General features: G+C 37.4%; 1 protein-coding gene across 3 annotated transcripts in view; it reads left to right on the top strand.

The window, feature by feature from the left end:
* The window catches only part of LOC131066315 (protein high chlorophyll fluorescent 107), a 208,689-nt gene that overhangs the window by 167,798 nt on the left and 13,479 nt on the right, over positions 1 to 27,412 (top strand). The gene's annotated exons all lie outside the window — the stretch shown is intronic.

Genomic DNA, 27,412 nt, shown 5'->3' with positions numbered 1-27,412 from the left:
TTCATGCAATTTAAAAAATAAAAAACTGGTATAAACAAAACCTACACCAAATGAGAAGACAAACGAAATGTTTTTCTATTTCAGCAATTCTATATTGTTTTTCTATTTCAGCAATTCTATATTTTTGGGTTATCTTCCAATGCAACTCTACTATTTTTCCATATTATAAATTCTCTAATCAACTTATAATTGTTTATGTAGCAATTATCAATTATGTGTCCATATTGCTTTGGAAGTAATGAAAATCTCCTCTAATAACTTAGAAAATTGTGTTAAATATATGTATATGTGACGTGCAACTTTGAATATGATAATCTAGTTTGTTATTCCTTTTCTTACAATACACAAACTTATAAACACTTATCTCAAAGGCCATTTTAGTTTATGAAATAGATGAGATGTTTTATCTTATTTTTTTCTTTTTCTTTTTGTTAAGGGTAAAATCATCACTGAGGCCAACTGGTTCTAGGACTGAACAGGTCCAAGTCCTTGATGTGTTTTTATACATGCATATCGATTGAGTTGTGGTTCACCTCATTGCAATGTGGGGATTTGAAATAAAGTCAGTTTCTTTTCAAATGTACCAATTTTTTGTTACATCACAACTCCTTGGCCAGACAATGAGAATGATGACAATACAAGTGCTTTCAAGGGAGCTCCTAATTAAGAAAGATGTTATTAATCCTTTAGACTGGTTTTTAGAAATGGTACTTAGGAGTTAGTGCTGCAAATTTTGTGGATAGTAATGGTGCTGCAAATTTAACGAATTGTAATGCTTTCTGTATATAATGCTTTACAGGTTATGGAATCCTTTTTGTCCATATGGAAAAGTTAGGGCTATAGAAAATAGGACAAGTAATTATGGTGAAAATAATATGTCTGCTGACAATGTAGTATAGATTGAAAGATTATGGTATTATATTATTCTTGTAAAGGTGCTTAAAAAATAAATCATGCTGTAGCAGATTTTCTGCTTCGTTTCATATCAGAAATCTGTTTGATGTAATGATGTAACCCACTCTTTTTATTGTAATACTAATAAACAAAGACTTTCATCAAAAAAAGAAAAATTCCCACTTCCCAAGTCAAAATTTTGCAAATTTGATTCTATTATTTTATTCCTTGAAAATTTCTGTTATGAGAAAAACAGCATGCAAATGAGGATGGCCAAGATATGATTATTTTCAGTTTCAGGCCTTGGGCTTTTCCCAGAAGTCAATATGGAATCATCAGTGTGCAAAATGTGTCTAAAGTGAGGTAGATCTAAGTGTGCATCTACAACTTTAACGGTGGATTACTCAAATCATTCCCCTCAATGTACAAAACAATGTGCAATACTTGTATTAATGCCCCCCCATGAATCAAACTTGAGGTATCCAAGGAAGATGGCTATAGACATAATGCCCATTAATGCCAGCTTCTTAAGACCAAATAAAGATTCTCATCCTCCACTATATGTGTCACAAGGTGTCTCCAAAGCCAATATTGGCAGTAAAATGCTTCCAAACTAGAACAGACGATCGTATAAGCACTCCACTATTTGAGATAACTGCTGCTCAAAAGAAAACAAGAGGGTCCAAGACCAAAGATCTATGTAAAGTACTTCCCTTCAAAGATCTTGAATCAAAAGAAACTAATCCTCAAGAAGCCAAGATGCTCATCACAAGGAAACTAAAGGTGCTGAATGACAAGGGGCTAAAAGAAAAGTAACAACATGAATTGATATGAAATTCTCAACTGCAAAGGGGCCAAAGATGGTCAGTACAGGGAGTCAAAAATAAATCACCACATGAAGAATGATGCTGAACTGCCACATGAAGTGATAGGTTGAACCACCATTGTTAACCAAAGATGCCCAACTACAAGGAGCCAAAGAAACCCAGCTACAAGGAGCCAAAGATGCTTGATACAGTATGCTAACAATCAACACATCGATGGACTTATATCACCATAATCAATAAAAGTGTTCTCAAGAGAGCTAAGGATCAATCTCTAAAATCTTGTGCCATTGATTACGAGTGTCATCATAATCTGCAAGGCTACTCGCCCTAACTCAGGCATCATAGTTTTCTTTCAAATTAGTTTAGGAATTTTACGTTGATGGAAGTTGTGACCTGCATTTTCTTGTAGGTTGGGCACAAGATTAAATAATGTTGTTATTGGACTACAGCAGTAATGATGAGCCATAACCCAGTAACACTAGATGAAAAATAAAACATGGCAAACTTGCAAGGTAGTACTATTATCTAGATTCACAAATAGCAGGAGAATTTTGATATATATATTACTGGGCATTCTCTTTAATAACATAAGCATTGTAAGCAGTTTTGTTTCTGTTTACATAGAGATTTGATAACTCTTTGTTGTCCTTTTGAGGGTGGCTGTAGAATCTCTCCCTGAAGTGCCTGACTGTCTAGTGTAATTTTGCATTTTTTCTTTTAATTTTGATTTAATTTTATAAAATATTATGAATTATCCATGGTTGGATTTTGAGTTATCATGATATACCAAAGAGGAGAATGCTTATTTCAAAGAGGACATACCAACCCAATACCATTAGATGGAAAAGAAATCATGGCTTGCAACGTATTACTGTGTATACATGCCCATGCCATTCCTTTTGGAGAGAAAGTGTTGGTAATGGTTCTCTCTGTCTAACCCCAGATTGAAAATTTTGATTTTAAGCAATGTTAGCCTATTTTCTGCCATTTGGCCTCAAATAGTCATCAAGAGGGTGTTCTTGGAATGCTGAAGGTCTTGTGTCTAGTATTAGGACTATAAGTTTTGAAGGTTTCTCCAAGGTAAACTCATAATAAAGTGTTTGTCCATGTTGAAGGCTTTGTCTTTTACCTTTGGAAAGATTTAAGCATTCAATAAGCTTCCAAAATACATTAATCTTGTCAAAAACCTTATTGTTATGTCAAGTTTAACAAGCATGATCATTGGAGGGAGTTTTGTTTTGAGAGGAAGTTCGAGTTCTAGGTAGTCAAGGTCCTTTAGGGTTTTGCCATGTTGGGTCTCCTTGCATAGCGTTTGCAAGCTTTCATGGTGCAGCCAGGATTGTTCAAGCTGCAATGGAGAGTTACAGGGAAGGTCATGTTGGATCCAGCACCCTTATGCTCAGTCAATAACAAGAAAATGCATACAATGGTATCTATTCACTGTTTTCTTAGTTCCAGTGCCTTGAAAGCATTGTTGTCCAATCTCTTTATGCATTCTCTGTCTTTTTTCAGTTGTTTGCTTTAACCATATTGATACAGGTCCTGGTGTTTCTGCAAATGCAAAGTTTGGTGTTTCTAATGCATCTTCTTCTATTTCCTTAAAGATATCATCTTCACCAAATTCATCTCCTTGGTGCTGTTGAACATTACCCCAAGGCATATCCAAAATGAGGAAGCACCAAATGAACAACATTGTATTAGTAGGAGGTTCTTCATGTATACCAAAGGTCCAAGAATTGCTAAGTCAATTCTTTGAGGGAAAGGAGCTCTACAAAAGTGTAAATCCAAATGAGGCAGTTGCTTATGGTGCAGCTTTGCAGGCAGCTGTATTGAACAAGGAAAACATCCACTCAATCTTGCCGGATGCCACTCCTTTGAGTCTTGGAATTGAAATTAATGATGGTGTCATGAAAGTAGTAGTCCCTGCAATTCACCCATTCCTGTTCTGAATGAGGCTTCTGTCACCACAAGATTTGACAACCAGACAAGTGTAAGTTTTTGAATTTAAGAAGGCGGGAGACCTTTGGTTGCACACAACAATTTTCTGGGTGAATTTGTCCTTGATGGGATTCTACCTGCTCGGTGTCATGTTTTGCAGATAAGAGTTTTCTTTCTAATGGATGTAGAGGGAATTCTTACAGTCTCTGTTCAAGATGTGGGAACAAACTTAGACAATCAGATCTCTGTTAGAGACAAACTGAGCAATGAGGAGATGGATAGAATGGTGGCTGATGGAAACATATTTCGAAAAAAAAGATGGAGAAATATAAAAGAAGCATTTGGTCAAAAACACTTTGGAATGTTATAATTGTAACATGAAAAGTAGGGTAACACAAGCCAAGAGCAAGGGGACGATAACATGAGTTGCAGATGATATCACTGGGGCACTAAATACTGTTAAGGAATTTCAAGCCAAACTGGACGAATTGTTATGGAAATGGATGTGCTTAGCATAAAAAGAAATACTTAGTTTTATCTGCCATAGTCTAGTAACTTAGTGTTGCCCTCTGGGTAGAAAACTCCTAAAGGAAAATTTGAAGGTGGAAAAACTGTATTCAACAAATGATAAATGCATCTACCTCCAGTAGTAGCATAGATAGCCATTCCTTGACCTTGGACTTACAAGTTTAACTCAGTTTGTCTAACTACAGTCATTAATCTAGCTTTTATAACTTTCTTAGGATAGAGATCAATGATATTAACCTTAGGAAATTTAAAATTACCCTTCTCATCTATTGCAACATCTTTATCTTCAATTATATTATCTAGAGGTAGTGTTCCAGACATGATAGCATTCATGCTCTTTTACGATTTGCCATTTCTTGAAATACAAAGAAAGGTTATAGATCTTACTTGTAATTTCAGTCTCCTTTTCTTGCTACAATTTTGGTTTTACAGTTGCCCTTAAAATGCCATTCTAGCTTACAAACGGGTCTTATTGTTGTTGGTCTACAGCTACTTGCAAGACTTACCGTCAATATTTCTTTATATCTCTTCAAATTTTAAATAGCAAGGAATATAGAACACAATATTGAGAATGGACTCTGCAAATATCTATATTGCATATGCTCAAAGATAATACAATAATGATCAGGCTTTAGGCTCTGATACCAATTACAGTGGAATAATGACTGAGAATATTACAAACAGTGACTGACTGAGAGTATTACAAACACTAACTGACTGAGTAGACAATGGAACTTGAAATCTTTTGATTACAACTTCACAATCATTCTTGGGCTGATATGAATGCAAGAAAAAATATCATTCTTATAATTATATAAATATAACCTCTCAAATGTTAATTTTTTTCTGTCATGACTGAAATCCATGCTATATCAGATCAAAAGCTTGAAGAAATTATCATCGAAATTAGTGCTCTATGACTTATTTTAATTGGATTTACTAATGTTTGCCAAAGAACTGCTGCTAACTGATGCAGTGTGTGAAATACCGAAGTAAAAGTCCAAGTTTGCTTCAAACGGGCTTCCTTATTAATAGCTACTACATTCAAAAGTGGCATTTTCTACTAATAAAACGTTTGTCCCTTTTTTGAAAGATTGTAATCTCCCCTACTAGGACTGGACTTAATCTGCCCTAGAATTCTTCAAATGAGGCCTGGATTAATGCCTTGATTTAGAGCTTGCAACCAGGTTAGTTTTCAATAGATAAATAAACATATTCCACAATGCTATTGAAAGAATCCTAAACATCACTATACTTAATATAATATACGATTAGGATTCTCTTAAGATCTTCCCCAATAACCTACCCACATCATGAAGTACCCTGGGGGATCATACAAGGCGCCTTGAGCCTGTCCGTCAAGCCCAGGAGCACGGAATGACACTCGTCACTTATCCTCCCGGTCCCTCTCGGGTCACCACTACTCAAATGGACCTTATGCTATTTGCCTTCCTTGTATGTACCCTATTCCCTCTCCATAATGAGATAGTTTAATGGCGGTAGGTCTTAAATGAATCTTATCGTCATTACACATGCCTACTATATTACTAATTATGCATATATTAAAGGCAATTGGAACATCTGTATTTATCTGTATATATATTGCTGATCACTGATATATATTAAGTTTGCAGAATACATTGAAGTGCTGATCGATTTTCCTATTCCTTCGTTTGATCCCCACCATGGATGGATTTGTAGTATTCCACCCCTGGTTGGCTGATGCAAATTTGATTTTCTTCTTTTTGAAAGTTTTTTCCCCTAACAGAAAACATAGGTCTGATACAAAATCTGGGTCAGCACATAAAGCACCAATGGTTTGTGGAAACACTGTAGGACACCTCAATTAAGTTTGATCTAGATTACACTCCGATTCCTAGGTCTGTTCTGCCACAAAGAGGACCAAAAGTCCTAGTTTCCAGCTATGGTTTGGCTGGAAATGATCATTAGATGGTACGGCCAGCTGGGGAAATGAAAGTAATGCTGATATGTGCTGAAAGGAGACCCTGATCTGCAATAATACCTTCAAGTCTGCAACACCATCTCAAATTGAAACCCTGTGATGCCTGCAAATGTCCTCCAAAATGCTGATAACCTGTAGAAAAATGGATATTTATGACCCTTGGAGTGTCTTTCACCTTTGTAGGCCATTGAATTGTGAAGGGATTCCGTCCTCCACAACTGATCTGAGAAGAAACTTCTCCAAGCTGCTGTTGTTCTCCAAAATCAGACTTCAAGAATGAATGAAATGAACCCTCAAAAGTTACTTTTATTCTCACTCCAAAGACTCACTTTATTTTTCCCTCCTTGCTGATCGAACTTTCTCAAAGTTCCCTTTTATTTTTATTAAGTTGTTTTTAAAACAACTTATTTGAGCCTCCCTAGGTATCATGACCCACAGTGGTCCCTGTTGTCTTTTTATGACACCCTTGGTCCATTAGTGAGAATCGATCAGAGATATGTTCTATGGACCAGGGCTGCCTCAGTTGATCAAAGAGAAAACAATGGAATCATGAAGTGTAAAGTGTTGTCTTGTTAGAAGGAAGTTCCTAAGTCTTCTCTTCCTTGTCCCTGGAACTCCGGAACCCCGAAGTTCCTAAGTCTTCCCTTCCTTGACCCCGGAACTCCGGAACCCTGAAGTTCCTAAATCTTCCCTTACTCAACCCCGGAACTCTAGAACCCCGAAGTTCCCAAATTCCTAAGTGATCAACCCTGGAACTCTGGAACCCCGAAGTTCCCAAGTTCCTAAGTGCTCAACCCCGGAACTCCGGAACCCCGAAGTTCCCAAGTTCCCAAGTCCTCAACTCCGGAACCCCGAAGTTCCCAAGTTCCCAAGTCCTCAACTCCGGAACCCCCAGGTTCCCAAGTTCCTAAGTCCTCAACTCCGAAACCCCGATGTTCCTAAGTCCTCTACCCTGGAATCTCGAAATCGCCAAGTCCTCGCCCTTCCCTTCTTCGGGATCCCGGAATCCCAAAATCCCAAATCCTAAGTCTTCCCAACTCCAGAAACCCAGGTTTCCGAAGTCTTCCCAATTCTGGAAGCCCAAGTTTCCCAAGTCTTCCAACTTCCTTCCAGCTTGCAATACTTCCAAATGGTGTGATCAACACTCAAAGCGCTTAATGCTCCGCCGACTCTTGCGACTTGCACACCTTTTGTGGAGCTACAGGGGTGCATTTAATGATTTTTGCAGGATTTCCATGAGGTGGAGTACAAGGCCATGCTTATTTGTGGTTACTTATGTCATGCATGCATGCTCTGACTTTGGAATGTCAGACAATCCACCTTCTGGAAGTCCCTTTCTTCTTGGGATGGCGTTGTCAGGGTATGGCCAGGTTGCTTGCATGTACACAATGTCAGGTGCATGCACTTCCCTGCATTCCCTGACTAACATTTCCCTACACACACAAGGGTCAAGGCTTCTCTTCCTTGACCAATGGTCTCTCCTCTGCGACCAATTTTCTATATAAAGGTTGTTAAGCCTCATTGTAAAGGATTCTCTCCCTACTGGCTTGAGCTTTCCTATGCTCTTTCACTTCTCTTGAAGACTTGTATTTATCTTGCATTTCTGCAACTGTAAGTTTGGCCATTGGCCTTATAATGAATTGAAACTATCATTCTTGCCTTACTTCAACCTATGCATGTTGTGTATGTGTTCTTACCTTCATTGTAAGTGTATGTTTGTGGCTTTCTTTCACATATATGCTGTGTTAACCTGTTTCTAGCAGTGACTTGTGGGAAACCTCCTCCCCTCTTGACATTAAACAAGTTCTAACCTCCATACATGCATTGAGGTCATTCATGCAACTGAAGTTTGTGCATCTCTTGGTTATTTCAGCTGATTCTTTGTGCTTTTTCAGGTGGTGAGAGAAACATCTCTCATCTTGGTGCATCACCTCCTTTCATTTTAAGTATTTGCCTCTCCCCTTTTCCTCTGCAAGCTGTTAGGGTAGGTTTAGAAGTAATATTTGGAGTGTTGAGTTGGTTCAACATCTGCACCCGGATGGAGAAGGAAGTCGGCCTTCTCCGGAGATTCAACCCCCTTGTGCAGGGTCCCACACTTTGGGGTTGTTTCCATGTTTCACAAGGTTGCTGAGTTGATAGCTCAGCAAGGGTACAAGCTTTTGTGACAAAAATTTTTGGCATGCCTGGTGGGACTCATCCTTCATCAAGCTGAAGATTTGGTGTGTTCATTAGTGTATTCAGCCTTGGAGGCAACATTTTACACACCTGGCGACTCTAAGAGGAAATCTACTGGTCAAGCAGTCCTAAGCCCAAGCCAACTGAAGATTCGGTGTGTTCTTCAGTTCATCAAGCCTTTGGAGGCAACATCTTTCAAGCACCTGGTGACTCTGCAATCATTTGGTGAATCTGTGGTATGTTATCAGTCTCTGGTTGAGAAGGTTTGTTTGCTCTTTCAAGTATTTTTGTTAAACAAGCTCCATCTCTTTCAAATGCTTTAAAATGAGTTCATATCATGGGTGTAACTTCTATTCGACCCCATTCTATGAGAATGCTAGCCATTTTTCCCCTCCTTACCAACATGACCGAACTAGGACAGCTCCTAGTTTCAACCCAAATAACTTCATTTCAGCAGCAGGTGAGTACTTTCCTAATGCTTGTCACCCACCCACCCCTGCTCAACCTTCTTGGCAGCCCAACCAGCCCCAAGATGATGAAAAAATGCAAATTGCAGAACTCAAAAGTGTGTTGCTTGATTTCACCAAGCAGCTGGAGGAGTTCAAGAGGCAACATGAGTGGGATTTGCAACAAGGTCAGCTTTCTTATCAGGCTCAGCTTCAACAACAACAGATGGGAGCCCAAAGACAACATGAGTTCCTTGCAAGGTAGCTTGTCTTTGCTAGGAAGAAAGAAATTAAGCAACTAGTAGCCACAAAGATGCGACTCATACAGGAGGAGGTTTCTGCCCCTAGGGTTCCTAAGTTTGAAATCCCAAGCTTCAGGCAAGGGAGACCTCCCAAGCCTTCAATTAACCCTCCTAGTTTTAAAATTCCAAGCTTCAAGGGAGCTCCAGCTGTTGTTATACAAGAGCCTTCTCCTCAGTGCCTTTTGCAAAACACCCCACCACCTAGGTCCTTTCCTGATGCTATCTCCCTTTTTAAGGGCGGACCTATTGTATGGAGGACGGATGGTTCCCATCCTCATCATGAGGAAGGGGTTTAATCAGCCATTTGTGAGTCTTCATATGCTCTAAAGGAGGAAGAATTGACGATGTTGCAAGAGGATATTGAGAATAATCAGTTGCACCAGCAGCTCACTGAACAAGAGGAGTGTGAAGGTAAAGAGGAGGACACAGTCCTCTCATTTGACAATCTTCCTGTCTTTATTGATCATTTGACACTGTTTGGGGGATGTTTGACCTAGGCATTTCCAGTTATAGGCCACTTCGAGTTGATTTGATTCAATTTTGGGGAACTTACCATGTTTAGTAAGTCAGTTGGCCAGGGCAGTGATTCAACATTTCAATGCATTCTTGAATGGCAACAATGTCGGTGATGATAGTTGAATGCTGACTATGTAATTTACTTCTAATCCAAGATATTTATTATTTAACAATAAGATTAAGATATAAAGTTAAATTAAAATATTTAACTTTATCGTTATTTAATAACTTCAGTGGGGCTATAAAGTTAAGTATTAAATGTCCCCTTTCTTTAAAAAGGTATTGTTACCTATTTTACACTTCTAGCTTAAAAATAGGTTAAGTTATGCTTGTTTTACAAAATGGAAACAAAGATACATATTACTTCCGCTATATTGCATTTAAAGTGCACAAAGAAAATCAAAAAGCAATTACATTATCAAATTGCAGATTGCATTCATGCGGATGCATATGACACAGGAGAGAGTACAAATATTTTTGAGAGGAAAAAGTATCTTTATTGACAATGTGAATGAACAATGTCTCATACAAGCCGTGAGACTAACCATTAAAATGCACATGAGGAAAACATGATACATTTAAAGATGCTATGAAAAGAAAATGCATAAGCATTGAAGGGTGACTCGTCATTGCCTGAATGACGAGTCCGGTTTGAGCTCCCCTGCATCGTCCTTAGTTGTCCTGCTGCCTTGCATCGAGCTATTACTCCCTCGCTGCTCCACATGCCTGCACTTGAAAGACAGATTGTTGTTAGAGTAATGCTGGGTCATCAAACACTACTTATACACGCATCTATAAACGTACAATCGATTCTTCACATACATTATAACAGCTAGCCTGTCGTGGATGTCCAGGAAAGTAAGAATTATCAAACACACTTTCGTATGCTCATTTTTATCTAATGTGTTTGTTATGTGCAGATGCAGGCGTAGGTGTACTTTTGTTAATTAGATTTCAGCATGTGGGTTAAAATGTGGCTTCCACAAGAGTTGAGCCTAGCGTGCTACAGGATAGCAAACGAACTATAGAAGGGAGCCAAGTACTATAACCAAAGAGCATCAATTCAAATTCAGTCACAAATCAGAAATACATCAGTCCATCAAGGGGATCATTGTCACATACTTTCGCAGTTAATGGGTTTTCAGCTGTCATAGTATTGATGAAGAGCCTCATATCATTTCAAACTCAATGTGCAGTTTTGGGTTTTCAGCTGTCATAGTATTGATGAAGAGCCTCATATCATTTCAAACTCAATGTGCAGTTTTAGGAAGCCCTCAGCAAGGTAAAATGCAGTCACATTCTTTCGAGCAATCATTAAGGTTATTTGGCAATGAGAAGAGCAGCTAAGGTACAAATTTCCGAGTCATTTTCCAAAACACTATCATTATATGTCATAAACTTGAGCTCAATACATAAGAGCAAAGAGATTGCAGTCCTTCACTCAGCCTCATAGACCAAGGGTAAAGGCAATGAGGTAGGTTATTTGTGCAGTCAAGACCAAATGGACAGAGCACAAAATCTGGCATTCACAATAACCAAGATTAAAGACAATAAAGGTATATCATGTTACTCACGAGCCAGCTAATGAACACCTTCAAAGCACACTGATGATTTACAAAATACACCTCATAATAGTAACATGCATGCCTAAAATACACAGTGAGCTGGCAATATTCAAATGTGAGATAACAAAGGTATTATTGCAGCTACAGCCATTAAAGTGCAATCTATTATGTCCAAATAGAAGTCAAATGGTTGATAAGGGTTTCAAATCCATGAATAAAAGCAAAACATCATACTGATAGCCCTTGATCATCATCATGAAAGGTCAACATAACAACATTATTACGGATAGCAAACGAGGAATATCATAGTAATACACCTATCATCAATATTGCGGTTAAAAGACATTCACATTCATAGAATTAGATATAACAGAGAGCAGCGGTCATTCACAGTGATATTAGATGACAATGATGAGCATAAATATATCACAGCAGTCAAAACCTCAAAAAATCTAGGAGTATATCCTCCAAAGTGCAGAAAAATGAAAATTTACAGTCAACCATACTCAATTTTTTGGCATTTCAAACAGCAGCAACTTTTACAGTAATTTTCCAAGGGAAATGTAAAAAATTGAGTTGTTTTGCTCACCTGTAGCGGCATAAGGAATGGTGAAAGGTTGCAGAAAAAAGGGTTTCCAAAACCCCTGCAAAATCAATCATGGCAGCACCCAACATGCACAGGAAATAGTCAAAGTGTGCACTTCAATTTTTGCAAATAGTCATTTCCAGAAATCCGAACCAGAAAACCATCCATGGCAGCTCCAAAGCACCAAAAAATTGACAGATTTCACCCAGAAATCAGAGAAATCCACCCAGCACACAGAATCGGCAAAGGGATAGACGAGAATAGTCAGTAGTGGCCTTGCAGGCCCAAAATTCAATTTCAAATCATAAAGTGGGGGTTGAACTTTCAGCGGCATAAGGAATGCTCTTATGGCGACACCTGTGCAACATCTATGATCGAAGTTTGCCTTGTATTTTCTGCATTTTTCTTCCAGAAATGCCCTTCATTCTCGCCCAAACCCTCATGGCGGCTACTTCATGGCAGCAAAGAGGGAGAAATATATCAAATGCAAAGTGATAAAGATGAAATGAGCTTTTTAGGGTTGCTTTCACCCTATATTGTCATTGATATCTTAAGGCCTTCTTTTTTGCCTTGTTTCGTTTTGTTTTTTATTCCCTCAAGCTTCTAATTGCCCCATGAAATGCCTTAGGGGGTCATTAAAATGACCTATATTAATCCCTTGTAATATTTATTAAGTGACCTATAAATGTCAATAATTTATTTTTCATAAGATTAATATTTATTAAGTGATATTTATAGGTCACTTAATAAATACTCTTTTTATGAGGAGATTAGATTGTAAATTTTTAAATAAAAATTACATACATATTAATTAAAGTAGTTTAAAATTTATCATTTAATCAATATTTGTTTTGTTTTATTTTTACACTTAAAAATCAAAATACTATTAAATGGAATAAATATAACATTTATTAAAGTGATAAATTTGGGTCACTTTATTAAAAATATTTTCTCATTACATTTATAGTATTTTAATTTTAAATGTAAACATAAAGTAAAACAAATATTTTAAATTACATGATAAAGTTTAGATCACTTTATGAGATACTATCTTATTTTCATTTATTGAGCAGGTCGAGGTATATCTTGCATTAATGAAGGTTTGTAGGCATGTCATGAGATATTTTGGGGCATTTATTGGTGCAATTAAGAGCTTTATGGTAGAGCATGGGGTGGCTTGACTTTTAGTTCAAGTTCTTTCAGTTTTACACTTGTTTTTTACCCTAAAATTGGGCTTTTTAGGTTGAATTCGACCAAGTGGTTAAGGTTTTCTTTTTGGGATGCAGTTGTTGGAAGCAGCATATATACTGCCTTCCTTCTTCATTGTAGGGGTTCTTCATTATTCATCTTTTGGTAGACTGTAATTTTCAGAGTTCTTTCTACAGAAAATGAATGATTTTGTAACACATTTTCAGGAATCGTACAGATTGGTGATACCTTTTTGCAGTAACAATTAGTTCATTCCTTCCCATTTTCTTCTATTATTGTGGGTCCTTATTGTTTAGTGCAGGTTCTTGTGAGATTCTTTGTACTTGGAGCTGTATCTTTTCATGTTGGTACCTTTATGTAGGAGACTAATCATTTGTAGGTTATAAGTTGTTTATCAGTAGTTATCAGTTTTAGGTTGTGAAAAGATTCTTTCCTCTTAGGATTGTGATTATCCAGCCGCCTTATAAATCATTGATGCAAAGGTTATCTTTTTTTGGGTTTTGTAAGAGAGCTTTATTATTACTGTCATACTGTATGCCACTCTTTTTTGCTTTTAAGTTTTTCAACATATCATCTAGTGCATCACCTTAGGGTTAGATTTAAATTTTATATGTCCTCCTCCTTACTTTTTTCTCTGAAAAAATTGTTAGTTTAGGTGAAGTACTTGGAAAGAACCAGCTTACTCTGGAGGTCCACTTCAATTTTAGGTCACACACAACCTTGAAGTGTTCTCATGTTTCAATAGGCAGCTGAAGTTCACAGCTTTAGTTAGGGTGCAGGCTTTATTGATAACAGTTTTTGGCACGCCCGATGGGACTGAGAGTGCACTTTTCAGTCTTTATCAAAAGTTTTATGCTGCTGTTTGGTGTGTGCAGCAGTAATTTTAGTCTTTTAGAGGCATTTTTACAGCATACCTGGCGACTCTGAGCTTTGTTTTAATTAAACCAGTGCATTTTGCATATGAGAAGAATACAAACTAGAAGTAGTTCCTCAACCTTTGAATATCTGCAATTATCCCCACCTAGGAGAAGAGGAAGAGTAGCTGAGAAACCCAAAGAAAATCGGGTTTATTCCAAGAGAGCCAAGTCTACTCCCCTTGCTGTTAGGACTCATACTGTATTACCAAGAATCCCAATAATCATGATTCCAGTAGGCAGAAATCAGCCATTCATGTCATTTAACCAAGGCAGCCCACTTAATTTAACTCAAAATGATCCAATTCCTGTTGCTGCCTTGAAGAGTTTTCCATACTTTAATGGTGAAGATCAGACTACTCCAGTAGAGCATATAAAAGATGTGGCGAATCTGTGTGTTGTCCACCATGTCACAGAGGAGAACGTTGCAATCAGACCATTAGCAGCTTCTCTCAAAGGGAAGGCTTTGTAGTGGTTCAGAAGCGTAGCAGTTAACTCCATAGACACATGGGATCGTTTAGGGGAGGAGTTGTGCAGTTTCTTTGAGGACAAATCAGATCATTTGTCGCTAATGGAGCAACTGTCTACAATAAGGAGAGCTCCTCATGAGGTTATGTCAAATTTCAGCCATCGTTTTCAGAAGACTTTGGATAGAATCCCACAAACGGTAAGACCTACTGCTGACCATGCTTTCTTGTATTATTTAAGAGCTTTGAATAATGATATCTCGATCATGGTGCAATCAATGGGAGGCACTTCTTTACCCCAAGCCTATGCCATAGCTATTAGAGTTGAGAACAGCCTTATACAAGCTGGTAAAATTGCCCCAAGACCTGCTCTACCGGTTTTTCCTATTATTCAGCCACCAATAGCAATGCAGGTACCTCCTTTAGCTGTTATCCCAGCTGTACCAACATTGCCAGCACCAAGTTCTCAGTCCGTTAGACAAGAGAATGCCTTTCCAGCACAATCCAATCATTTACAAGAGATTAAGGGATTGCTGCAAACATTTGGCAGCGAGATTGCGAATCTGAAAAGGCAACAAACCAAAATTATAGGCCAAATACAGCCCCTTATCATGCCCCTTTCCAGCCAAACAGGTCTCCATACCAGCAAAATCCTCAAGGCCAAAGCCCATGCATGAATCAAAGGCCATTTCAGCCTTATAATCCAAATGCTGCAAGTACCTCGAAAGAATTGGTTCCTACGCTGAAGAATTTGTTGCATGAACCTGAATGGTGTTTTCCATGCAATCTACCTCACGATCAGGCCACATCTTCTAATGGTCTTATCAACCAAGCGCTTATGGTACAAAGTGCATCTGCTGTTCAACAAGTTTCAGTGGATGATACAGCAGAACAGAATGCATCCCTACACTTGGATATGCAGGGAGAAGTATCCCTTCTTAACTTTCAGAGGGAAGAATTTTGTGGAATGAACAACCCACAAGCACCAAATCAATTACACAATGTTGTTGCAACGTACATGAGGTCAAAAGGGAGAGTTGTAGATGATGGACAACAAGCAGACAGTGGTGTTTCTCAGCAGGAGCACATTCTAGACACCCACAAAGGGGCTTCTAGCTCATCTAATGGACTAAATATCCCATTTTTAGCAGCAAATCAAGCTACAGAAAGTACAGAGCAGCCAAAAGATTCAGCGCAACCAGTGCCTTTAAAAGAAAAAGGTGTTGTTGTTCAAAAAATTCAGAACAAGGTAAGTGTGGCTGCATTTAATATCATTGATCATACGAAAAAGGCTAACGTTACTTTGTCTATGTGGGATTCATTGGCTATCCCTGGTCAAAGAGTCTCCTACAATCAGCCTTGTCAGATGTCAGTTTGTCACATGAGCCCACCAATGAGCAATCTAGAGTGATGCTTACCAATGTTTCGAAAACAGGTATTGAACAGCCGGGAAAGGAAGTCAAGCCACCTCCTTTTTATGTGTCTCTAATCATTGGTAAGCACCTAGTCCACAATTGCATGATAGACTCAGGAGCTAGTAGCTTCGTAATGCCCAAACAAATAGCTGACAAGCTAGGAGTTGAGTATGAACCTCTTGAGCAAGGAGTAGTCCAGTTGGATGGTACTGTTGTTAAAACAGTTGGTGTCGTCAAAAATCTGAGTTTGACATTACATGCATGCCCAGGTTTTGCCATTCCGCAAGATGTCTATGTCATTGACTTACCTCCCTACTTTGCTATATGTTTGTCACAGGATTTCACTGCTAAGATCGATGGGTATTTATCTTTAGATTGGTCCCACATGTTTTCAGGACAAGATATGGCACTAAGGTTACTATTAAGTCAGAAACTATAGCAAATGATCATATAGAACCTTATGTACCCCCTGCCATGAATGCTAACTTGTCTATTCTGGACAAAGATGAGTATCCTATGGCGAAAGAGTTGGATACACAGTTTGATGGTATTCCTGACATGATATTGGATGAGTGGGCAGCTGAAAACAGTCAAGATTTAGTGAACAAACAGCTGTAGGAGCTTGGTTTTGGTGTTTACTTGATGCACGAACCTGATACCTTGCTTCCCAACTTGGTGAAAGTTGAGGTCCAACAATCAGATCAGCATGATAATGAGGTTTGGAAGTTATTTTTTGATGGTTCTAGGAATTCAAATGGTTCAGGAGGAGGTTGCATGCTTCTATCTCGTCAAGGGGAAAAATATTATTCTTCTTTCAGGTTTTCATTCAGCTATACTAACAATATAGCAGAGTATGAATCGCTAGTTCATGGCCTATTATGGGCAAGGAAGAAGAAAATCAGATGTCTCCAAGTGTTTGGAGATAGTGAACTCATTGTGAATCAGGTATGAGGCCTTATATCACAAAAAAGATGCTTTGAAATGCTATAAACATAGAGTATGGGAGTTGATAGAAGAATTTTGTGCTTTTAATTTGTTGTCTATTCCAAGAAGAAGGAATAAGAATGCTGATAGACTTGCTGCCATAGGAGCACAGTATAATATCTCGGATAACATGAGTAGTGACAACAAGCAGCAGTATGTGAAGGTTGTTGTTAGACCTTCAATCCCAAATGATAATGTTTTTTGGCGAGTTTTTGAGAATGACCAATAGATTGTAAACTTTATAAGGGAAGAAGCTGAGTTTTCAAGCAATAATCAGGACAGATTCCAACAACAATATGAATATCAGGTCATACAACTGAAAAGTAATAAGCTGCCCAAGGGATTGGTCACCTTGGAATCCATCTTCAATTCTGACGATCAAGTCAGGAAAGAAAGGTCCAGCATTCAGATTGATCGGGACCACTATGAAGAGGTTGAGATTTCAAAAGGTAAACTTCTTAAACTCGGCAAATCTCGTATCAAAGGAAAAGAAGAAGCTTTTATATCCCTTTGTCAAGAATTTAATGATATATTTGCTTGGCAATATTCTGATTTGAGGGGGTTTGACCCTAAGCTTGCACAACACACAATAGAACTCGAGCCTAATTCCAAACCAGTAAGACAAAAACAAAGACCATTAAATCCCAAGTTAGAGCCCCTGATGAAAAAAGAATTAGACAAGCTGATTGAGAGTGCTATAGTTTTTCCCATCAAGCATACTTCATGGGTTTCAAACTTAGTTCTCGTAAGAAAGAAAAATGGTGAAATCAGACTCTATGTAGATTTTAGAGACTTTAATCGAGCCTCATTGAAAGACCATTATCCTTTACCTTCCATGGAGCAGATTTTGCAAGTGGTTTTAGGTTCTGAAATGTTTTCTCTACTGGATGGTTTTTTTGGTTATAACCAGATTTTAGTCAAAGAAGAGGACATTCAATATAAGACAGCTTTTACTACTAAATGGGGTACCATGGCCTATAGGAAGATGCCTTTTGGGTTATCCAATGCAGGGGCAACTTTCCAGCGAGCCATGGATGTGGCATTTCAAGGCTTGATGTATAAAATAGTACTGGTTTATTTAGATGATATCACAGTTTTCTCAAAGGAAGCAAAGGATCATCTAAGTCATTTGAGGCTAATTTTCGAAAGGTGCAGGGAATTTGGGGTGTCACTTAATCCCAAAAAGTGTGTGTTTGCTGTCCATGAAGGCAAATTGCTTGGCTACGTGGTCTCCAAACACGGTATTACTATTGATCCTGAGAGAATAAGTGTCATTTTGGCCCGCCCTTTACCAGCACACAAGAAGGGTCTGCAAAGTTTCATTGGAAGGATTAATTTTGTTAGGAGATTTATCCCTGATATTGTAGATTTGCTAAATCCTCTAACTGCTATGTTGAGGAAGAATATGTCTTATAGCTGGACTAAGGAGGGCAAGAGAAGCTTTGAGCTGATTAAAGAAGCATTGGCTGCTACTCCTACACTTCTGAATCCTGATTTTTCTAAGGATTTCACATTATATGCTTATGGTAATGTTGATTTTGTTTCAGCTATGTTGGTACAGCAAAACGATGAAGGCTCGGAACAACCTTTAGCTTTCTTCAGTCAAGCATTGAAGGATTATGAGCTAAGGTACACTTTTGTAGAAAAACATGTACTTGCTGTTATCAGAAGTTTAAAGAAGTTCAAGCACATGTTGTCTAACAATAGCATTAATCTAATGGTTGCTCATCCGAGCGTAAAATAGTTTTTGTTGAGCAAATATTTCAATGATAAGAGAGCTGGCTGGGTAACCAAGGTAATGGAATATGATGTCAAGATCCAGGTTACCAAACTGGTTAGGGGCAAAGGTTTGTGCGAACAGCTTGCTGATGGCATTTCTAGCACACCAAAGCATGAACATGAGGCTGTTCTAACACTTCAAGATGACGAGCAAGCGGATGTTTTAGCTCCTACTGCTGATTGGGTGCAAGAAATGGTTCATTTTCTGCAAACTGGCGAATGTCCTAAGGTTTTGGACAAAGCTAAAAGAAGGTATTTTAGATTGCAGTCCATACCTTATGCACTTCTTAATGGTGTCCTGTTCCGTAAGGATTTTAATGGTGTATTGTTGAGGTGTATTGGACCTGACCAAGTAGAGAAAGTGTTGCATAATTTTCATGAGGGGTCAGTTGGAGGCCATTTTTCACCAAGAGCAACAGCTCTTAAGCTGATGAAGGGTGGCTATTATTGGCCCACATTATTTAGAGATGCGCATGTATGGGTTAGGAAGTGCAAAGAATGTGCCCTGTTTGCTGGCAAAGAGAGGTTGGCAGCTTTACCTTTGCAGCCAATCCAGGTTGAACAACCCTTCATGAAGTGGGGTTTGGACTTTATTGGGATGATAAACCCTTCATCCAGTGCTAGCCATAAGTGGGTACTTACAACCACAAACTATTTCACCAAATGGACTGAAGCAATGGCACTTAGGGAGGCCACTGAGTCCTCTAAATTTTTATGGAGATCTAGTTGCCAGATTTGGGGTTCCTGATTCTATCATTTCAGACAATGGCCTCGCTTTTGTTGGTTTCAAAATATCTGATTGGGCTATTAAGAAGGGGATCTACCTAAATACATCTTCCAACTACTATCCGCAAGGCAATGGCCAAGTGGAGTCTACCAATAAAAATTTGATCAGGATCATAAAAAAAACCATGGAAGTTAACCAAAGGATTTGGAATACTCAATTGAAATCAGCCATATGGGCTGATAGGATCACTTCGAAAAAGGTCCACAGGGCAGTCACCTTTCGTGTTGGTGTATGGTAGGGAAGCAAGGCTTCCTATCTCATTTGAGCTTCCAGCACTTGATTTAGCCAATCAGTTGGACACACTGGAGGAAGGCCCTTTAACGGTGAGATTAGCTTAGTTGTTTGAGCTCGAAGAAACTAGGAATGATGCTATGAGGAAGATAGAGCAGCATCAGGCTCAGATGAAGAGGTCTTTTGACAAAAGAGCGTCTCCAAGAAATTTCCAGAAAGGAGACATAGTGCTGAAATGGGGACACTCTCAAAAGCAAGCTTAGAAAGCATTCCAAATTCGATGCATTTTGGAGCGAGCCTTACATCATTTCTGAATGTAAACAACACAACGCTTTCCAGCTCTCCAAGCTGGATGGCAATATGGAGCCAATCCCAGTCAATGGGATTCACCTCAAGCATTGCTTTTAAGGTATGATCAACAGCCTATATATACTAGAGTAGGTTTTGATGTCAAATAAGTGTTGCTGCACAATAGATTAGTTGTTGTTTTTGCTTTCCCTAAGCGTTTCGTGTGCAGTTAGTTGTTAGTTGTTTCTAGTTTTGCGTAGGTAACTGTTGTAAGGTGCTACGGTTCTGTAACAAGGCACCCATCATATGAAAGAGTGAATCATAGAGTCACTATCACACATCATGCATGTAGAGTCACTATCACACATCATGCATGTCTGCATCACAAAACACTAACAACTATCAACAGTTTTCTAAAGAATGTGTTTCAGAAGAGGTGCTTTGTTGCTGCCCTGTCCTAATAGATCAATTACACATGTAGAATTCATGACAGTATGCTGTCAAGATCATTGCCATAAACCACACACCTGTACTCAATAGGTTAGGACAGAATCTGAGAGGAAAAATGAGAATTTTTGCAATGCTGAGATGTGTTTTTCAGTTTTCAAAAATTTCAGTGACTCTTTGCCCAATGAATTGTCTAAGGCAGCTGGTCAAAATGTTTAGCAGGCAAACATATAGCAGATGTCGCCAAAAATGTTACCTATTTTTCGCTTCTAGCTTAAAAATAGGTTAAGTTATGCTTGTTTTACAAAATGGAAACAAAGATACATATTACTTCCGCTATATTGCATTTCAAGTGCACAAAGAAAATCAAAAAGAAATTACATTATCAAATTGCAGATGCATATGACACAGGAAAGAGTACAAATATTTTTGGGAGGAAAAAGTATCTTTATTGACAATGTAAACGAACAATGTCTCACACAAGCCGTGAGACTAACCATTACAATGCACATGAGGAAAACATGATACATTTAAAGATGCTATGAAAAGAAAATGCATAAGCAGTGAAGGGTGACTCGTCATTGCCTAAATGACGAGTCCAGTTTGAGCTCCCCTGCATCGTCCTTAGTCATCTTGCAGCCTTGCATCGAGCTATTACTCCCTCGCTGTTCCACATGCCTGTACCTGAAAGACAGATTGTTGTTAGAGCAATCTCGTGTCATCAAACACTACTTATACACGCATCTATAAACGTACAATCTGATCTTCACATGCATTATAACAGCTAGTCTGTCACGGATGTCCAGAAAAGTAAGAATAATCAAACACGCTTATCATATGCTCATTTTTATCGAATGTGTTTGTTATTTGCAGTTGCAGGCGTAGGTGTACTTTTGTTCATTAGATTTCAGCATGTGGGTTAAAATGTGGCTCCCACAAGGGTTGAGCCCAGCGTGCTACAAGATAGCAAACGAACTATAGAAGGGAGCCAAGTACTATAACCAAAGAGCATCAATTCAAATTCAGTCACAAATCAGAAATACAGCAGTCCATCGAGGGGATCATTGTCACATAATTCCACAGTTAATGGGTTTTCAGCTGTCATAGTATTGATGAAGAGCCTCATATCATTTCAAACTCAATGTGCAGTTTTAGGAATCCCTCAGCAAGGTAAAATGCAGACACATTCTTTCGAGCAGTCATTAAGATTATTTGGCAATGAGAAGAGCAGCCAAGGCACAAATTTCTGAGTCATTTTCCAATACACTATCATTATATGTCATAAACTTGAGCTCAGTACATAAGAGCAAAGAGATTGCAGTCCTTCACTCAACCTCATAGACCAAGGGTAAAGGCAATGAGGTAGGTTATTTGTGCAGTCAAGACCAAATGGACAAAGCACAAAATCTGACATTCACAATAGCTAAGATTAAAGAGAATAAAGGTATGTCATGTTACTCACGAGCCAGCTAATGAACACCTTCAAAGCACACTGATGATTTACAGAATACACCTCATAATAGTAACATGCATGCCTAAAAACACAATGAGCTGGCAATATTTAAATCTGAGATAACAAAGGTATTATTGCAGCTACAACCATTCAAGTGCAATCTATTATGTCCAAAAAGCAGTCAAATGTTCGATAAGGGTTTCAAATCCATGAATAAAAGCAAAACATCATACTGACAACCCTTGATCATCATCATGAAAGGTCAACATAACAACATTATTACGGATAGCAAAGGAGGAATATCATAGTAATATGCCTATCATCAATATTGCGGTTAAAAGACATTCACATGCATAGAATTAGATATAACAGAGAGCAACGGTCATTCATAGTGATATTAGATGACAATGATGAGCATAAATATATCACAGCAGTCAAAACCTCAAAAAATCCAGGAGTGCAGCCTCAAGAGTGCAGAAAAATGAAAATTTACAGTTAGCCATACTCAATTTTTTGGCATTTCAAACAGCAGCAAGTTTAATAGTAATTTTCCAAGGGAAATGTAAAAAATTGAGTTGTTTTGCTCACCCGTAGTGGCATAAGGAATGGTGAAAGGTTGCAGCAAAAAGGGTTTCCAAAACCCCTGCGAAATCAATCATGACAGCACCCAACACGCACAGGAAATCGTCAAAGTGTGCACTTCGATTTTTGCAAATAGTCATTTCCAAAAATCCGAACCAGAAAACAATCCATGGCGGCTCCAAAGCACCAAAAAATTGATAGATTTCGCCCAGAAATCAGAGAAATCCGTCCAGCACACAGAATCGGCAAACGGATACACGAGAGCAGTCAGCCGTGGCCTTGCAGGCACAAAATTCGATTTCAAATCATAAAGTGGGGGTCAAACTTTCAGCGGCATAAGGAATGCTCTTATGGCGGCACCTGTGTAGCATCTATGATCGAAGTTTGCCTTGCATTTTTTGCATTTTTCTTCCAGAAATGCCCTTAATTCTCGCCCAAACCCTCATGGCGGCTACTTCACGGCAGCAGAGAGGGAGAAATATATCAAATGCAAAGTGATAAAGATGAAATGAGCTTTTTAGGGTTGCTTTCACCCTATATTGTCATCGATATCTTAAGGCATTCTTTTTTGCCTTGTTTCGTTTTATTTTTATTCCTTCAAGCTTCTAATTCTCCTGTGAAAATGCCTTAGGGGGTCGTTAAAATGACCTATATTAATCCCTTGTAATGTTTATTAAGTGACTTATAAATGTCACTTAATAATTTATTTTTCATAAGATTATTATTTATTAAGTGATATTTATAGGTCACTTAATAAATATTCTTTTTTGGGAGGAGATTAGAATGTAATTTTTTAAAATAAAAATAACATACATATTAATTAAAGTAGTTTAAAATTTATCATTTAATCAAATATTTGTTTTGTTTTATTTTTACACTTAAAAATCACAATACTATTAAATGGAGTAAATATAACATTTATTAAAGTGATAAATTTGGGTTACTTTATTAAAAATATTTTCTCATTACATTTATAGTATTTTAATTTTAAATGTAAACATAAAGTAAAACAAATATTTAAATTACATGATAAATTTTAGATCACTTTATGAGATATTATCTTATTTTCATTTATTGAGCAGGTCGAGGTATATCTTGCATTAATGAAGGCTTGCAGGCCTGCCAGGAGATATTTTGTCATAACCCCTCTTTGGACATTGGATTATTGTGATTAAATAAATACGATAATTAAAACATTTATTAATTAACATTTAATAATATTGGAAAATCGTCTCATTTATGAGACTTCACGATTTTCCTCTAATATATAATTATTAATGTTTATTATTATTTGTTATGATTATTATTTATGTTATATATGATCATTATTTACTAATAACAAATAAGATTTTATATAAAATTTATATTGCTTAATATTAAATTCATATTTATCAAATTATAATAATATAAGTAATATAAATAAATAATAATAATAAAATAAATTAAGATAGTCGTTTTACACTATTGATGGGTTGGCCATTTCAGAATTGTTTCTACATTAGCCGGACATGGAGACAATTAAAATTGATAAACAATTAAATAAGTTTAAATTTAAGATTTAAACTAATTAATAAGAAAACAAGCTTGATATCAAGAAACCAATATTAATATACAATACAAAATACTTATAATGTATCAATACCTTATAAAGTAACACTAAACCTTAACAACATTACACGGGCGTATTGCACCCAGTAGTCGCATTATATGTGATGCGGTGTGTATAGACTAAGGTGCTCGAAAGGAGTTACGGGTGGACTAGGGAGCGGTGACTCCAACAGTCACCACCGCTCACCCCTCCCTCAGCAGTCACGACCCCTGGTTGGGTCCGCTCCAACACCCCCCGCTGGTATTAAAGAACAAGCCGTGAGGAGGAAAGAGGGGGGAGCGTGGGAAGGAATTGCGGCAGGGAAAGGTGGTAGCAAAGGACGCAGATTGCGGATGGGGGACATTACAAATATCGTTGCCGTTCATCCTCCATATTCTAAAGATCATACACGATAAACTAATATATAAGAGTTAAAATATGAAGTATGAAATAAACCAAGCATCTCTAAAGAACAAATTTGACATTTGCTTATGCATTGGAAACTCTCCTTCCCGTGGAAGAATGGAAGAGTCTAGAATACGGAAGTTCTATACTAAGACTGTTAAAGACTCCCTCCTATTTTGGACGACCCGACTCATCATTTTTTATAATCGCTGGCCAAGACAAGAGAACATACATCGTGCTAAGGATATCAATTGAGCCACAATGATGAAGAGATCGACTAAATATGCAGAGCGATGGTTATCGATGAAGCACAAATAGGAGATGGCAAAAATAGCATATGCTCTTCTCGATCGAATAAACAAAGGGGCATACGATAAATAATGTAGGCAACAATCGTAATGGAAGTTGATATGTATAACATCAACTAATAGGATTGCACAAAAAAATAACACGTAACAACCTAGTATCATAGTTACATGGAAGAAGGATAGTCTACATACTTGGCAGTCAAATTGAGGAAGTTGTTTATTATAAACACTCCATATTATGAAGACTACATAGCTACGATGGTCAAGCCCACAATCACAAATACGTAGACAAATATGTCAGAGGACTTCGTCCACGAGGGTGATACATGGTATTTAATTGATGGTCACTATATCAATAATACAATAGTGAAGGTTATATAGACGACGAATATTAGAAACTAGTCAATGACATATCATTATTATGAAGATACTTAATACCAGTGGACTATTACTTAATTAGTTAATCCAATTATAATTTGGAAAAGTGCAATTAATATACAAGAAGAAGCATTAAATGTATCTTTTGGGAACACAACCTATCATATTCATAGTCAAGATATAAGAAGGCTTTGAAGATTGTTTGTTTAGGGGAGAGGGACCATTATTTGCTTACCACAAAGGAACGAGTAGACACAATGATTAATTATCATCACTATAGGTGGCAAGGAGAAGACCGATGGCATAAGTATACCCATCATATTAGAAACAACAAAAAAAGTATATATAGTGTTCCAGATGTCAATTACAACAAGTTAGAGAAATAGATATATCTATACACCAGATTGTAACTCATAATTCTTATTATATAGTATCTATTTTTAAGGTTGGTAACTAATTACTTAGGAAAGTAGCCGCCTATGTTTTAAAGTGTTAGTTAATTGTCCTCAGTTTCCAAGAAATTAAATAGGGGACATTACAAATGGTATCAGAGCTATGATCTTGCCATCCTGTAGGGTAAGATTGAATCAACGAATTATTCTAGTCAATAAACCGAGGCAAATACCATGACAAAGCAACAAGGGTTCCATCTCGTAAGATGAATTTAAACTATATTATTATCAGTCAAATAGATATTGAATGGGTATGATTTTAGAGTAATTCAAATTAGAATAGTGGATAACTAGGTATATCCATGTGGCATTTAAAATACTTAATATATATATATATATATATGTATAATAATAATAACAAATAAGTTGGCATTTAAATTGAGAATAAATTAATCATAAATTCCATATGGACCATTACTAAGGAAATGGGGTAGAGCAATGAGGTCAGCAGAAACTAGGCCTCTGTTAGGTACATCACCGCTATGGCAACTATTGGTCTGCCATTAGTGAGGCCAAGGGAGAGTAAACCACTCTTGGACCTGATAAGCACTACGGGTGTCTCATTGCATCTAAATCCTTTGATCTCACTGAGGAAGTGAATACGGAGAAGGCTAATGCATACACAAATATTTATTGAAATTACAAGTCAATATTGGATTGCATTATTAATGTGATTTTAAGATCACAAGGATTAGTCCCATAAAGAAACCATGGATTAATTATTAAGTAATGATGAATGGATAAATTGCATACCAAACCCAGTAAGATACAAGGGAATAGGGTCATGGGATAGTAGGAACTAGATCTCTGTCAGGTAGGCAACCCACTATGGATGACCGAAAATCTGCCACAAGATGGGCCGAGGGGGAGTGTACCGCTCTTGGGCCTAATAAGCGCTACGGGCATCCTATTGCACCTACTTCTCCTTGATCTCGCTAGGGAGTGAGTGTGGAATTATCTCATTGATAACGGTATAATCTTAAAGAAATTGACTAATAATAGATGTATACTTCACATTCACCACTAGTGTGGGAGAGAGATAGAGCAATGAGGTCAGCATAAACTAGGCCTCTGTCAGGTAGGCAACCCATTGTGGATGACTGAAAGTCTGCCATCAGTTGGGCCAAGGGGGAGTGTACCGCTCTTGGGCCTGATAAGCGCTACGGGCGTCTCGTTGTGTCTAAATCTTTTCTTTTTCATTAATGGAGAATAGGAAGTTAAGCTGTGTCCATTTAATTAATACTTGAGGAAAGTATCCAAACATTGTGCTATCTATCCTCTTTGTTGATATGGCTAATCAGACTCATTATATTTACTCCATTTGAAATTTTTAAATACTCTACCTGAGATCACAAACTAGATTGAGTGTTTATGTTTTTGCATCAGGCAAGTGTTGATTTGTGTTTCTACTCATAACAAGAAAGAAATTTCACAATGTGTGTATTCACATGTATACTCCGTGTTTGCATATATGTATGCTTCGTGTTTTCCATGTGTATGCTTTGTGCTTTCCATGTGTATGCTTCGTGTTTCCAATGTATATGTTCTGTGTTGTTTAACTCATGTGGTAGATGACTTAGTTGATGAAATTAAAATAAACATTTGCTTGAGGACAAGCAAATTCGGGAAGGGCGGACTGTCATAACCCCTCTTTGGACATTGGATTATTGTGATTAAATAAATACGATAATTAAAACATTTATTAATTAACATTTAATAATATTGGAAAATCGTCTCATTTATGAGACTTCACGATTTTCCTCTAATATATAATTATTAATGTTTATTATTATTTGTTATGATTATTATTTATGTTATATATGATCATTATTTACTAATAACAAATAAGATTTTATATAAAATTTATATTGCTTAATATTAAATTCATATTTATCAAATTATAATAACATAAGTAATATAAATAAATAATAATAATAAAATAAATTAAGATAGTCGTTTTACACTATTGATGGGTTGGCCATTTC

The sequence above is a fragment of the Cryptomeria japonica genome, chromosome 8 (genome assembly GCF_030272615.1).
Source record: "Cryptomeria japonica chromosome 8, Sugi_1.0, whole genome shotgun sequence".
Lineage (NCBI taxonomy): Eukaryota > Viridiplantae > Streptophyta > Pinopsida > Cupressales > Cupressaceae > Cryptomeria > Cryptomeria japonica.
Note: the sequence above shows the minus strand (reverse complement) of the source record. Positions and strands in the feature narration are given on the sequence as shown.